Source organism: Lissotriton vulgaris, chromosome 3_1 (assembly GCF_964263255.1).
Source record: "Lissotriton vulgaris chromosome 3_1, aLisVul1.2, whole genome shotgun sequence".
NCBI classification, from domain to species: domain Eukaryota; kingdom Metazoa; phylum Chordata; class Amphibia; order Caudata; family Salamandridae; genus Lissotriton; species Lissotriton vulgaris.
In genome coordinates, this window is record NC_141689.1 from 742,751,487 (window position 1) to 742,767,925 (window position 16,439).

The following is a 16,439-nucleotide window of genomic DNA, read 5'->3' on the forward strand; positions in this document are numbered from 1 at the left end:
AGTAAGTATGTTCAAACATTTTCTTAAAAACATGAAATAAGTTTAAGCTAAATTATAGCAAAAACTGTAATTGCAACCTAAAAAATATCGCTGAACAATTAACACAAATAAATGCATTTTTTCCTAATAGATCAAGAAAACACAGAAAATAAAGGCCACAACTAAACAGTCAAGTGAGGTAATATGAATTTTTATGGTCAATTGTGTCCCCTAACGTAGACCCCACCGGCTCCATGTACGTGCTTCAAGTACATGTAAGTTCCCTCCACAACCAGCTATGAAGACGCAAATACATTTGCGTCCAACGTTAACATGTCCTCTTTCAGATCCACCATGAATGGATCGATTATTCAGTTCCTAAGTATGCAGTGCCATCGTCTTTACATGGTGCACTTTCTCGTTTTCCTGGCTCTGGCGAGCTAGGCCCTGATTTCTGCCATCGAGCCTTTTCTGCCTTCTGTCTCTGGAAGCTGCAGCCTGGACCTGCATCTGAATCCCTGACCTTTGCCTTACTCCCTGCGCGGCGAGCGGTGCCCGGCTCGGCCTGCTTGCCTGCCAAAACTGTATTTTTGCGTCAAGTTATCTGCTCCGCTCCTCGAAAATACATTCCTGTCTATTAGTTTAGTTAAACATCCCCCCAGCTGCAGAGCAAAGGGCCCGGCCTCTCTGTCTCCGTGCAAGTAATTCATTGCTCCCGTTACCATGGTAGGCCCATGGCCCCCTCGCATTACACGTAGACACGTAGTCGCATATGCACGCACTAGCAGTCAGTATAGAATAGCCTCTGCCCGAGAGACCTTTCCTTCTAGATAATACAGTTCCTCAAACACAAGATACCAGATATGATTTAGGATTAGGTTGTTCTGACACGCCAGACTTCTGTCTCCACATGTAATGCTAAATGTCAAGTCCCCTTCACCCTCCAGTTCCACGTCAATCACACGTCATGCTGCTGCGCGCGCATCTCTGCCATATATTTCTGCTGACACTGCAGGATTCTTCTATGGATCCACCCACCTGTGACACTTCTCTATGACGTTTCTAGCACACACCTTCGTGTACGCCCTCGTGCACGCCTTCTGTTACGCATATGTGTTCTTATCTCGTTTCTCTCAGCTGTTACGCCTTCTGCATCCATCACCACTGTATGCATTGACTATATATATTGTAATCTGTTAATAAAGCATTGTCTATCCCTTCCTGAACCTTCGTGGTGATGGAACAAGATACCTGGTTCGAACCAATTCCATTTTATGGAATAAAACCCTTATAAACTCAGATGCCACGGACTCTGCCTCTCATTTTCGATGAGTTATTCTATTGAACTTTACCGCATAGAAATTCCGCAGGTAGATTTTTATTTACCACATAATTGGCGCCCAACGTGGCGCCCGAATAGGGACCCCTCCCCCACCTTACGCGCCGGCGGTGCGTTGCAGGCCTGGTCCCCTGCCACAGCCGTGACGGACAACTACGCGTACCCACAGGATTTCCTGTATCTCCCTCAGGCCAACGGAGGTGACTGAGACTGCGATCGACACCCAGACGAGGCGGTGAGGAGTGCGGAGGATCCCGACCAGAGCCCAGCCGAGAGAGCAAGGTCCGAGGTATTCAGAGGCCCACCAAGTTCCGAAGTACCTACGTCACGAGTCGAGTCCAGTCCAGTCCGGTCCAGTCCGGTCCAGTCCAGTGTCGAGTTTCCGAGGCCTTCCGTTCCGTGCTTCCCGGTGAGTACCGTTGCTGGGGACGCATCTAGACGGGTGCATTAATTTGTGTCCGGTCAAGACGGGTTTGGGTACACAGACCCGGTCTGCACTGTTTAGCAGTGTATCTGTACTGTTTAGCAGTATATCAAGTATTCAGCTATTAAGTTATTGTTCGTTGTCCGAAATGTTTCAATGTGTTTTAAATGTCGTGGTATGAGTGATTGTTTGATTTTCATTACTGTGTTTATTGTAACATGGTGTCGCTATTAGTATTGTATTAGTGGTGTCCAAATCCGAGTAAGTATCAAGTATCAAGTATCAAGGCTCAAAATGCCACTGTTCTCTAAACTGAAACAGATAGGAACTAGGAAAGGAATACTCGAGGAAGCTGTTCCCATCCCACCCAGGGACACTCCCGGATATTTTATGTACCACAAGCACGGCCTAGATGCCGTATTATATCTCGACTTGTGGGTGGACTACACTAAAGATTTAGCAGAGAATCAAAGATGGCCCGTTACAGGGACATGGGATGCCGAGTGCATCATGAGAGTAGAAGAAGCATTATGGAAAAAGAAAGCCAGACAGTCACAGAAAGATGCCATTGAACTATGGCGTAAAGAATCACACAGACGGACAGAGAAAGCACTCAGAAAAGTAGAGAAAAGTAGAGAGGATTCTGATAAGGCCAAAGAAAAAGAACTACTAGAAGAAGGAGAACGAGTTAGAATGGAACAACACGACAGACAAACTAGTGCAATTATGACAGGACTGTATCCGGTCCTGGCCGAGGGCCTGCCCAAGGCGACCCCGGAAGTACCGAAAAACCTGCCCCCTCCATTGGTTCCGACTAAATTAGGTCACAAGACCGCAGCAGACATTTTTCTTTCTTCCTATTTAGACGATGTAGCTCCCAAATACACCAATGTTCCACCTGCACCTATACCACCCACTGATCGCCTTCCCCAACGACAGACCACTCCTCCACCACTTCCTGCACCCCCTACTAATCCTTTTGGAATTCCGTTACAGCCGCCACCGACCCTACAGACAGATCATGCTCAAGCCTCCGCTTCAGGAGGTGCATCAGGGGGTTACAATACCCCGCCACCAGTACGCCGATTAACTATTAGAGAACTAGCAATGGAACGTACTCCGAAACCAGTCACAATTGGAAAGCTTAAAGAGTTTCTTACAGACTGTAGATATGACCCAATACCAGGCAAAGACGGTTGCATGATATCAGCCTCAATACGCATAAGACGTGCTGCAAATTTTTTGGTTTTATTTCCAGGAATGCAAGATTACCTAGACAGGATATATCATTTTGTTCAGACTGGGGAGGGTCAGGAATGTATTCACGAGGCCATGGCACATCAGAAAGTAGACACTCAAGGTGTACTATTAAGATTCCTCATAAACTGTTTCATAAGAGAACGAGACCGGCCTGGTGTAAATAAAGAAGAGATGGAGGTACTAACTACATGGGGTCAGAATATTGCAGACGGAAAACATGATAAAAAGACATGTATAGAGGCCATGTACAGGAAAATTCGTAAAGAAATAACAGTATTTCATGCAAAAGAGAAAGCTGAAAGGGAAGCAGAATCAGACGCGAATAAATCCTCAGAGGAGGATGAGCCAGAAGATAGAGGAACGATAGCATATGTAGGAAAGGGTAGACCCTTTAATAAACCGATACGTCCAGAAAGCAAGAGACTCTTTCACTCTGCTATGTCAAACCCGAAGACTCCTGAACATCTATTTCAGGCTACCGATAAAATACTTCAAGAACGAATGGGGTACCATGTACTCAATTCCATGGATGAACAAGAATTAGCCAGGTCAGCAGTACAATGGGCTGACAATTTCGATAAATTTAAGGATGACGCATTAGCGCAAACATTTTTGAATCTTTCCCCAGATGAACAGCGACTAGCTGGTATGTACATGATACAGCACCTCCTTATATTGTATAAGAGCCAACATTCTGATCCAGGCCCCTTACCCGATGTACTAATAGAGTTACTCATGAATAAATGGAGATGCCTGGGTACCGATTTAATTAAGGTAATTCTAGAACATCGACACAGATATAGTGCTTTCCTGAATCCACAGTTTGTTTCAGCTCCACCCCCAGAAAGAAAAATGTTTTACATAGACAGACAGAATCCCTTGCGAGAAATGCATCCAGTCAGGAATGATGATAATACCCTTAGACGTGTGTTTGTGTACACGCCTATAACTAAAATGGAATTATTGGAAATGAAGAAATTAGTGCCCAGTCACGATAAAGACCCTGCAGGTTTCCACCGTGAAATAAAAGACATGTTACTCATGGGAGATTATACCTATCCCGACATTATAAAAATATTGAAAGTATTACTGCCTGCCGGTATTTACGAGAAACTCAAAGAAAAAGAATGGGAGGTGGGAGAAACTAAGATAGATTGGGCTGCATTAGAAAATGAAGAAATGACTCGAACCCCAGGCCTAGGGCTTGGGGATAAAACTAAAGCACTACCAGGATTACTAGTACAGGTTTTGCCACGTTTATTAGCAACTAAAAAGGAGGACTGGGATGCAATCTCAGCCTGTAAACAGAAACCCGATGAAGACACTAGTGATTTCTATTCCCGATTTGAGAAATGTTTTATTATTAATAGTGGCCTGAAAGCAAGTAGCGAGTCATATCCACATCTTTTTGTATCCAAATTAGTCGAGAATTCCCTGCCCCAAGTTAAGAATCGTGTATTGAAAGCAAATGGCAAGCAAACACGCCTTCCCAAATGTTACAAATGTTACAGTACCACCAGAACAGAATTAGGGAAGAACATGATCACGAACAAAGACGTATGAAAGACACGAAAATGAAAATGCTAGTTGCTCAGTCAGTTTCAGCTGACGGTCAGAAATAGGGCATGACACAGTCCAATAATTCAGCAGCTCCTGTTAAAGGGACATGCAATTATTGTAAACAGCCAGGTCACTATGTAAATGAATGTGCAGTTTTAAAACACAATATATCTACGGGTAAAACTAAAGAAAGACCGCGTCAACCTAGACAGGACCAGGCCCAACAACACGTACCACAGAATGTACAGCCTATGCATGCTCCACAACAGACAGTACAGACCGTAGCGGTACCGCAGCCACAACCGATTGCCGCAACGCAACATGCAACGCAGCAGATGTACCAATATGCACAAACTGATTATCCCGATTATCAGCGATACACATGAAACAGCCTAGAGAGGGAGGTTGGCTTGCCTCTTATTGAGGTTCCTGTAGATCAAGAGGGTCCTTACGTACATAGTCAGGTATTAGGGAAAGATAGAAAGTTTTTGATTGACACAGGGGCAAGCAGGACGACAATCAGTCACGACGAGGTTCCAGGGGCACCCCTCTCAGGCTCACAGAATGTTTCCCTTGGATTTTCAGGAAAACCTATTGTTAATGAAGTTTCAAAACCAGTTCCCCTTGCAGTTGGTCCGTTGTCTCGCACTACAGATTTGTTACTCACGAAGTCTTGTCCAGAAAATGTGTTAGGTATCAAGACATTGAAAGCTCTAGGCGCTGTGATTTGCTGTTCTCCGGAAGGAGTAAGACTGTTTTTGCGTGACTTTAAGGGTCACTATGTGTTGAGAGATATTGATCCCAGATTACAGAATGTTCCTGCACATTTATGGGCACAAGGCCCCACTGATGTAGGTTGTATGCACATCACCCCATATCGTGTCACACTCAAGCAAGGTGTTGTTTTACCACGAATTCGACAATACAAGTTACCCCCAGATGCTGTAGTGGCTTTGCTGAAAATCATTGACGAGCTCATTGCACAAGGAGTGGTTGTAGAAACCGACTCAAATTTATGTAATTCCCCTATCATTCCGATTCTTAAACGCACTGATCCAAATGCACCTCCAGTTTATCGATTAGTGATCGATTTACGAGAATTGAATAAATGCATTGTACCACAATATCCTGTGGTCCCAGACATCTCCTCATTATTGACAGCTATTGATTCTGAAGCCACGTTCTTTACTGTAATTGATCTGAAGAACGCCTTCTTTAGTGTCCCCATTGATCCGGATAGCCAATATCTGTTCGGATTCTGTTTAAATGGCCGAAGCTTCAAATTTGCACGCGCACCTCATGGATTCACAGAAAGCCCCAGCATCTATAGTCAAGCATTGAAAAGACAACTTGACAGTATTCACATGCCTGATAACACTGCCCTTCTTCAGTATGTCGATGATCTATTGATCACCGCCCGAAGTGAACCTGAATGCGAACGAGCATCACTGACAGTCTTGTATTTCCTGGCTGACAAGGGACACAAGGTGTCTCCTTCGAAGCAACAATTCTGTGTTCAGCAAGTGGTGTACCTTGGGCACTTGCTGTCCAAATGGGGGAGACAGCTAACACCTGACCGCATCCAGTTAATTGTAAATATGTCACAACCCAAGACACAAAAGGAGGTACGGGCTTTTATAGGCCTTACTTCTTACTGTAGACAATGGATCCCTCAGTATGCATTCTTAGCCAAGCCACTCATACAGTTGACAACACAGGAGGCAGCGACATTGACTGTCCTCCCATGGACTCAGGAACATACACAAGCTTTTGTAGACTTGAAAAAAGCCTTATGTCAAGCACCTGTTTTAGCGACACCATGTTACAGCAAGCCTTTTACACTTTTTGTCACAGAACGTGAAGGTACTGCATTGTCAGTCCTCACTCAGGATCAAGCAGGTTCACACAAACAGTGTGCCTATTTTTCCAGTACATTAGATCCAGTAGCCCAGGCTCTGCCTGCGTGCTTGAAATCAGTAGCAGCAACAGCTCTAGCAATTAGACAGAGCGATTCCATAGTGTTAGGACATCAATTGACAGTACAAGTTCCACATTCCGTGGAAGTTCTTTTAAACCGTACACAGACTCAGCACCTGACTATAGCACGACTGACAGGTTATGAATTGACATTGTTTCAGCCACACATAGAAATCAGACGTTGCAATACATTGAATCCAGCTACACTTTTGCCACTAAGTGAGACAGACCCTTTGGCACATGATTGTGTTGAAGTCATTACTATTACGACGAAACCCAGACAAGACTTGACAGACACTGCATTACCAGACCTGACACTTTATGTGGATGGGTCATGCATGAGAACAAGTACAGGAGAGTTAGTGGCTGCATATGCAGTAACGACAGAAACCGAAGTCACAGAAACAAATCGTATTGACACCCTGTCAGCTCAAGCAGCAGAGCTCATCGCTCTGACTCAAGCCTGTATTCAAGCCAAGAATAAGAAAGTCAACATATATACAGATTCCCGTTATGCCTTCGGAGTTGTTCACAACTTCGGAGTTCTCTGGCAAGAGAGAGGTTTTTTAACTTCTCACGGTGCCAAGATCCAGCACTGTCCCCTCATTCAAGCTCTGTTAGAAGCAATACACTTGCCTACAGCCATAGCCATCATGAAGTGTAAGGCACATACGAAAGTCACAGATACCATTTCCCAGGGTAACGACCTGGCAGACCGAACAGCCAAGCATACAGCTCAGACTCATACTCACACAACTGACTCGACAAAGACAATAGTCCCGACACTGACACATTGCATGACAGTTAGGGATCCCGCCCTAGATGTAATTGACATACAGACACATGCTACACCAGACGAAATTAAGAAATGGACTGAACTAGGAGGGATCCAAACAGAACAGGGATGGATGACGAAGGGAAAATCTACATGGTTTCTCCCCGACTCTATGGTTCAAGTTATCATTAACACAGTACATAGTCCAGCACATTTAGGAGAAAAAGCCATGTTAGACAGTATTCAAAACCTTTGGTTCCATAAACATTTACGAGCAGCAGCAAAACAGAAAGTGCGTACTTGCATGATCTGTTGTCAGTTCAACCCAGGTAAAGGCATTCCCGTAGAGCAAGGTGGATTTCATCCTCCCGATCACCCTTTTGAAGTCCTCCAGATGGATTATATCCAGATGGAACGTTGTCGAGGATTTAAGTATGTCCTCTTAGTTGTATGTGCACTTTCCCGTTGGACAGAAGCATATCCAGTCCCAGATTACACTGCTCCGACCACTGCCAAGCAGCTGGTACGTGAATTCTTCCCACAGTATGGTTTGCCCCGTATCGTGTATTCAGATAACGGTCAGCCATTCTCGTCCGAGTTAATGAAGCAGGTATCACTCCTGCTAGGCTACCAATGGAAATTCCATTGTGTCCGACATCCCGAGGCAGCAGGTCTCGTGGAGCGTCACAATCAGACTCTGAAAATTCGTCTCGCTAAAATTTGTAGAGAGAAAGGAGTAGACTGGATAGTAGCTTTACCGTTGCACTCTTTTTCATGAGAATGGTAGCGCACTCAAGAACAGGGCTATCCCCGTATGAGGTGGTTTTTGGCAGGCCACCGAATATGTGGGGGACGCCTCTGCCGAGAAAAATCACAGATATTGACTGTAATATGCTGACAGATTACCTTGCTTCCTTGATGTCTGCACTACAATCATGTCGTTCACAGGTTGCTGCAGCCTTTCCCGACCACACCGAGGTGAAGCCACATCAGATTGTCCCTGGTGAACACGTCTTCGTTCGGAACTTTGACAGGAAGAGTCCGCTGGAGCCCCGTTGGCAGGAGCCGAAACTTGTATTATTGACTACAAGGACAGCGATAAAAGTGGAGGGCCGCAAGGGCTGGCTTCACTCGAGTCACGTTAAGAAATGCCATGGACTGCCGCCAGACTTTGACTCCCAGCCCTGCCCTCCTCCAGACACTGACATTAAGCTCCCCCTGGTAGAGAAAACTTCTTCTCAGGAGTATAAATCAAAGTTGAGGTCTAGCAAGTCAGACAGTTTAATTGTTTAAGTCCTCCCCTAGGTGAATCGGTTAGACAAGTTTCTGACATGTACCCGTTAGACCCCAATAGAGAGAGAGATAGACAGAAACAGCTCAAGAAACGTGAATATTGTAAATTACTCCGTAGTCACTGTATTGTGACATTATTGATTATTATATTTTTTCTGAGTCTTATGATTATTGCTGCAAGTATACTGTTACACTTGTATTTCCCTATTTTCACACGTGCACATTCTTCTTCAAATGACACTGTCGAGCACACTTTCAGTGAATTACCCCCGCATGAGTTATCTTACAGACTTGCGCTGCGCAACAATACCTTCATCAGTATGTTACACCATTCCCATCAGACCAGCAATGCTACCAATTGTTGGATATGTGGCCGACTCCCTCCCTATCAGAAGTACAAGGGAGTTCTGCCCCTCTTTCCGTACCCGTTCACACACAATGGTTCCTGTGGTGCATGGTTTAGTTTAATGAATTCTTTAAATTCTGATTCCGTAGTTTACCAGGGCAACTGGGTATGGGGAAACCTGAACACAGTCTTGCATAAAGTATGTTTTCCTGACAAGGAGGGTCTTCCCCAAAGGACAGGGACCGATCTAGAAAACGAAGTATATGGATTAGGTAATTTTACACTTAACCTCATGATTCTGAATGTCCAGTCCGACACAAAACCAGACTTACCCGTTATGTCAGTATTACCAGTCAAAGGTGAATTATGTGTCAGAAAGAATGGTTCAGTACACCTAGGTCATAGTACATGTACTACTGTGATCGAATTCAGTGATAAAGGCAAGTCTACCTTCAAGGCTTCCCGTCATTCCTATTTCATTTGTGGTCATACAGCATATATACGTTTACCTCTAGATTGGGATGGTACTTGTTACATTGCATTCCTTCTGCCACCTGTTTTCCTAGCCCCTCCTGATTATCATAGGGAGTCCCATCTAGTACACATTTATCCAAGAGAGATCTCCCGATTGTCGACTATACTGAAACGGCATGGGAGCAATACACAGACTTTAATAAAGGCTTCTTTCCCTATCTAGGTGCTGTCTTTAACAGTAAATTAACTAGAACCCTTGAAGCAGTAGTGAATGAAACTACTTCCGCCCTAGGCAACTTAACAGAGGAACAGTCTGCTATGAGACTTCGTTCTTCAAAATCGTCTTGTTCTTGACGTCATCCTGGCCGATAGGGGCGGAGCTTGTAGAGTCATCGGATCGAGTTGCTGTGTTTTCATTCCAGAAAACGCGCCTTCTGTATATAGAGCCATAACCCGTCTCCACAAGATTGCAAGTCAGATACACCAGAATCCAGGCACTTGGACTTGGTCCGGTTGGTTCTGGAGTGTATTATCAGCCTGGGGATGGAAAGTCCTATCCTTCCTAGGAATAGCCCTTCTTATAGTATTCAGTTGTTGTTTATGTCTGCAATGTGGGCCAACGATTTGCGGCTTGTGCGCCACTTCATGTATTCCTCATTCAAGTTCAAGTTCTAAATCCCGCCTGAAAAAGGAAGAGCAAATGATGTTACATGAACAGATTGATAGATTAATGAGGATTGATATATCATGAAGGGTCCGTAGGGGACAAGGAGGGAATGAGGTAATATGAATTTTTATGGTCAATTGTGTCCCCTAACGTAGACCCCACCGGCTCCATGTACGTGCTTCAAGTACATGTAAGTTCCCTCCACAACCAGCTATGAAGACGCAAATACATTTGCGTCCAACGTTAACATGTCCTCTTTCAGATCCACCATGAATGGATCGATTATTCAGTTCCTAAGTATGCCGTGCCATCGTCTTTACATGGTGCACTTTCTCGTTTTCCTGGCTCTGGCGAGCTAGGCCCTGATTTCTGCCATCGAGCCTTTTCTGCCTTCTGTCTCTGGAAGCTGCAGCCTGGACCTGCATCTGCATCCCTGACCTTTGCCTTACTCCCTGCGCGGCGAGCGGTGCCCGGCTCGGCCGGCTTGCCTGCCAAAACTGTATTTTTGCCTTCAAGTTATCTGCTCCGCTCCTCGAAAATACATTCCTGTCTATTAGTTTAGGTAAACATCCCCCCAGCTGCAGAGCAAAGGGCCTGGCCTCTCTGTCTCCGTGCAAGTAATTCATTGCTCCCGTTACCATGGTAGGCCCATGGCCCCCTCGCATTACACGTAGACACGTAGTCGCATATGCACGCACTAGCAGTCAGTATAGAATAGCCTCTGCCCGAGAGACCTTTCCTTCTAGATAATACAGTTCCTCAAACACAAGATACCAGATATGATTTAGGATTAGGTTGTTCTGACACGCCAGACTTCTGTCTCCACATGTAATGCTAAATGTCAAGTCCCCTTCACCCTCCAGTTCCACGTCAATCACACGTCATGCTGCTGCGCGCGCATCTCTGCCATATATTTCTGTATGCATTGACTATATATATTGTAATCTGTTAATAAAGTATTGTCTATCCCTTCCTGAACCTTCATGGTGATGGAACACGATACCTGGTTCGAACCAATTCCATTTTATGGAATAAAACCCTTATAAACTCAGATGCCACGGACTCCGCCTCTCATTTTCGATTGAGTTATTTTATTGAACTTTACCGCATAGAAATTCCGCAGGTAGATTTTTATTTACCACACAAGTACATCAAAATCAAAGACAGAATTTCAAAAAATTTAAGTATATACTATAGAAATGTTTTTTAAATTAACTTAAAATACATACACTATTTTTTAAATAACTACAAAATATATTTCTTGTAGAATAACAAACAACAAAATGAGTGAAGGAGCTGAATTTGTTATCAGCCAGAAAGGAAAACTATTACGCTGCTACATGGGTTACACTTATACCCAAGAGAAACAATTTGGTATGAAAATTAATTGGAAATGTTGCAAATATTACTCCAACAAATGTTACGGAAGGGCAAGAACTAGAGAAGCAGCAGTACTTTATAATAAGGAACACAACCACCCACCAAACGTAACAGAAATAGAAGTTAGAACAGCATTGGAAAACATAAAAGAGGCAAGCACAGGTTCCCAAAAAGCAACAAGCGTCATCTTAAAAGAACAAATTCCCCAAAAACCTAAAACAGCGACTACTCAGATGCCAAATATTGTTTCCCTAAAAAGAACAATAGCACGAACAAATAGAACAACTACTACTACCACTCCACCTCCTAGAGCATATAGCGATATAAATTTAAATCCTAACCAAACTATAACTTTAAACAAACGACCATTTGTCATTTACGACAATGAAAGCAATGATAAAAGACTCATAATTTTTGGTACAAATATAAACCTCATAAAACCTCAGCAAAGCCAATATTGGATTATGGATGGGACTTTTAACATCTTTCGCAAACCTTTTTTCCAATTATACACAATACATGGCCTATATCAAAACAGCAACATACCTCTACTTTATGCAGTGCTACCAAATAAAACGAATTCCTCATATATGGAATTATTAAACACAATCAAATTAAAAACTAATGACTATTCCCCTGAAAAAATAATACTTGATTTTGAACAAGCAATGCTTCAAGTATTTTAAAAATACACCCCCATACCTGTATTCAAGGATGCTATTATCACTTTAACCAGTCCCTATGGAGACATTTACAAAAGACAACATTAAGCATAGAATATGCAACAAACTCATCTTTTGCATATCAAATAAAAAAACTCACAGCACTGGCTTACTTTCCAGAAACAGATGTAGTAGAACACTACAACCTTTTAATTGATAGCACCTTTTATAAACCTTTTATAAACAAAATGAAGCTAAATTAAGTCAACTTTTAGACTACTTTGAAGATACCTGGGTAGGCAGACTCCACAGACCTAGCCACAGAAGAAATCCTAAATTCCTAATACCCTGGTGGAACGTTTACCGAAGCACCTTAAATGGTGAATCAAAACAAACAACGCTGTTGAAGGCTGTTGAAGGCTGGCACAATGCCTTCCTACAATCAACTGGCCGAACTAAACCAAGTTTAGAAATATTTATTAAATGCCTACAAAAAGAACAAAGCTATCAAAAGTTCAGAATGGAAGAATCCATTACTGAACTAACTCCAAAAACATCTAAACAAAAAAAGCAAATGCACAAATACCTAGAACAACAAGTAAAGTTGTACCCCAGCACAAAAGGCATTGAATACCTCAACATAATAGCCAAAACACTACTCTAAATTACTGTGAACAACAAACCAGTCCTAAAAAATAGAACAAATACAATATAAATAACAATAATATATTTTATCTAAAAAAAAATAATGTGTGCAATATATGTAATATTTTATTAAATATATATGCACACATTAATTAAATTTGAAATAAATAAAACATAACAATAATGATAATAACATTACCCACCCACAATAAACAAAATGTAAACAACTTACCAAGCATATTCCAAATGCTGTAGAATCCATCTTCACCAAAACAATACAGTTAGGAAAAAGTTTGCCCCCCAAAAAATGAAAAAATACAACTGTCCCAAAACTGAATGATCCATTCAACAAATATCCTTCGAATAACCATAAAAAACCCGAAAATTTATCAAATATAGAAAAAACACTCCAGGAAACCCGAAAAATTTAAAGAAGTGTTTAAAATCCATTAGTTAATAAAACTAACAAACACTTCTTTAAAAAAAAAAACGACTGCTTCCGATATCATGAACACCTGCAACAAAAATATGTAACACATACATTCCCACCCACATAAAACAACACATAAACACCTAGGGCCTCATTGGGATGGCGGGTCCGCCCGCCACCCTATGGGGAAAATGGGACCACCCGCCTTAAGGGCGGGGGTCCCGGGGTGGTATTAGGATGTGCCCACCACAGTGGCGGGCACATCCTGTATATTCAGCATTGTGGCGGGCGGTGCTCTCTGCACCGCCCACCACAATGCTGAAAATGCATTGCAGCATTTGCATAATGAAAGCGGCAGGCACCGCGCGGTGCCTGCCGCTTTCATTATGCAAATGCAGGGGGGTACCCCCCCGTGTGCATCCCCCTACTATGCTTCACGCTGGGGGCTGGCGGTGTCTAACAGACACCGCCACCATGTTAAACATTGGAATACAGGCTGGCGGTGTTTTTCACCGCCGCGGTCCCCCCCCGCCATCCTTATATGGCGGGGGGAATTGGGCAATGGATGTCGGGCGGATTGCCTCCGCCAGGCCTGGGGTGGCTACCGCCAGCCTGGCGGAGGCAATCAGCCTGACATCCTAATGACCCCCTAAGTAACATCACTAGTAACATTATATTTCACCTAAATATACTTTAAACATCGAAATACTGACTCTACAAACAAGCCTAAAACAAGCTAAAAATACGTATATCCACCATACGTAAATATAACATATCAAACAGTTTAATATAAATAATTTACTTCTAACAACACTAAATAGTACCACACTACTATCAAAAGTACTTTAAAACACACTTAAAATATATAAAACAAACCTTACCTTTAGGGACGTAAAGTGTCTCCCAACCGCGAGCTGGTCTGCATCTAAATGACACAAAACGACCTAAAGCGGTTACAAAATAAAAGACCCAAAACTAATACAATAGATTAACCTTACAAACATATTATTTAATTTTTTTAAATATTCCTTTACAGATTTAAAAATTTATACCATGTCAAAAAAATGTGTTTTTTTTATTTGTATTAAAATACTTAACAAAATGTATATATTTTGTAAAATTATACAAATAAATATTATAAAATACAAAATATTTATTATTATAATTATTAAAACCTGGAAAAATTGTACAAAAAAATCTGTGATACAAATTTTCAATTTGTATATAAATAAGCCTGTGTTAAAATGTTATTTTCATTTAAATATATTGTTTAAAAAATGAATATTAATACTTTTAATATTAATATAAAAACAGTATGTACAACCAACATGTATAACAATATAAAAATGTTATATAATATGTGAAGAAATTGTACTTTTTTGTTATCATTTTAAACCCTACTTACAACTGTATTAAATATTTTTTTTAATAAAATGTACAATTTCAAACAAATATAAAAATGTAAATTGATCATAACATTTTTTGTCAAATATATGTAACCATATACATTAGTATGAAATAAAAATGTAATACTAATGTTTCTTTTTTTTGTCATGTTATTAAAAAAATAAAAGATTCCAACTACACAAAAATTGTATACATTTATTTATAGTCATAAATAAATTACTATTCCCACTCCAGTCTACATTATTTTGTGGTACATGCTGAACACTAATAAAATATATTTCACTATGCCAACTTCAATCTACATTAAATTGGGGTATGTTCTGGACACAAATTAAATATAATTTACTATTCCCACTCCAGTCTACATAAAATTGGGGAAAGTGCTGGACACTAATTATTTATAATTTACTTTTCCCACTCTAGTCTAAATTAAATTGGGGTAGGTGCTGGCCACTAATTAAATAAAATTTACTATTCCCACTCCAGTGTACATAAAATTGGGGTAAGTGCTGGACACTAATTAAATAAAATGTACTATTCCCACTCCAGTCTACATTAAATTGAAGTAGGTGCTGGACACTAATTAAATGAAATGTACTATTCCCACTCCAGTCTACTTTAAATTGGGGTAGGTGCTGGACACTAATTTGAAATGATTTACTATTCCCACTCCAGTTTACATTAAATTGGGGTAAGTGCTGGACACTAATTAAATATAATTTACTATTCCCACTCCAGTCTACATTAAATTGGGGTAAGTGCTGGACACTAATTAATTATAATTTACGATTCCCACTCCAATCTACACAAAATTGGGGTAAGTGCTGGACACTAATAAATTATACTTTACTATTCCCACTCCAGTCTACATTAAATTAAGGTAGGTGCTGGACACTAATTAAATAAAATTTACTATTCGCACTCCAGTCTACATTAAATTGGGGTAGGTGCTGGACACTAATTAATTATAATTTACTATTCCCACTCCAGTCTACATTAAATTGTGGTAGGTGCTGGACACTAATTAAATAAAAATTACTATTCCCACTCCATTCTACATTAAATAGGGGTAGGTGCTGGACACTAATTAAATATAATTTACTATTCCCACTCCAGTCTACATTAAATTGGGGTAGGTGCTGGACACTAATTTAAAATTATTTACTATTTCCACTCCAGTCTACATTACACCGGGGTAGGTGCTGGACACTAATTAAATATAATTTACTATTCCCACTCCAGTCTACATAAAATTGGGGTAGGTGCTGAACACTAATTAAATATAATTTACTATTCCCACTCCAGTCTGCATTACATTTGAGTAGTAGCTGTAAACCAATAAAATATTTATAATACATGAAAAATAAAATTATACAAATGAATTAAATAATATAGTAATGTAATATGTGTTTTCTAAACATAAATTTTATTTGAAATTTTTAAATTAAATTTTCAAAAAAATGTAAAAATATTACAAAATTATAAATTGTGAATTACATTTTACATTGTTTCAAAATAAAAACATTTTTTTAAAAATATATATTTTTTTAAATTATTTCTAATTTTGTAATAAAGATTTTTTTTAACAAATATTTCTTCAAATTTATAATTTTTTAAAACACTCCCCACCCTTATCCCCTATAAACCCAACATCCCACTACTAAATGTTCTTTTTTTTAAATTTCATTTTTATTTTATTTTAAATGTTATTAAAGTTTTTAAACAAATATTACTTCAAATTTATAATTTTTAAAAACACTCCCCACCCTTATCCCCTATAAACTCAATATCCCGCTACAAAAAATATATATTTTTTAAATG